Source organism: Centrocercus urophasianus, unplaced genomic scaffold, assembly GCF_019232065.1.
Source record: "Centrocercus urophasianus isolate 14NV4802_14NV808 unplaced genomic scaffold, USGS_Curo_1.0 seq_840, whole genome shotgun sequence".
Lineage (NCBI taxonomy): Eukaryota > Metazoa > Chordata > Aves > Galliformes > Phasianidae > Centrocercus > Centrocercus urophasianus.
In genome coordinates, this window is record NW_024885467.1 from 18,279 (window position 1) to 18,497 (window position 219).

Consider the following 219-nt stretch of genomic DNA (forward strand, 5'->3'; position numbering starts at 1 on the left):
CCCCATTTCCAGCCCCATTTCCAGCCCCATTTCCAGCCCCATTTCCAGCTCCACAGGCGTGGCCATAGGGCTGCCCCACTTTGCTGCCACCAACCCACTTGCAGTGCTTTGTGTGCAGCACAAAGGCTCCGTGTAAGGGTTGGGAGGGTTTAGGGTTTCTGATGGTAGAACACCTCCCCTGAGCGAGTTCAACAGCCAAACCCACGGTTTGGGTCACTG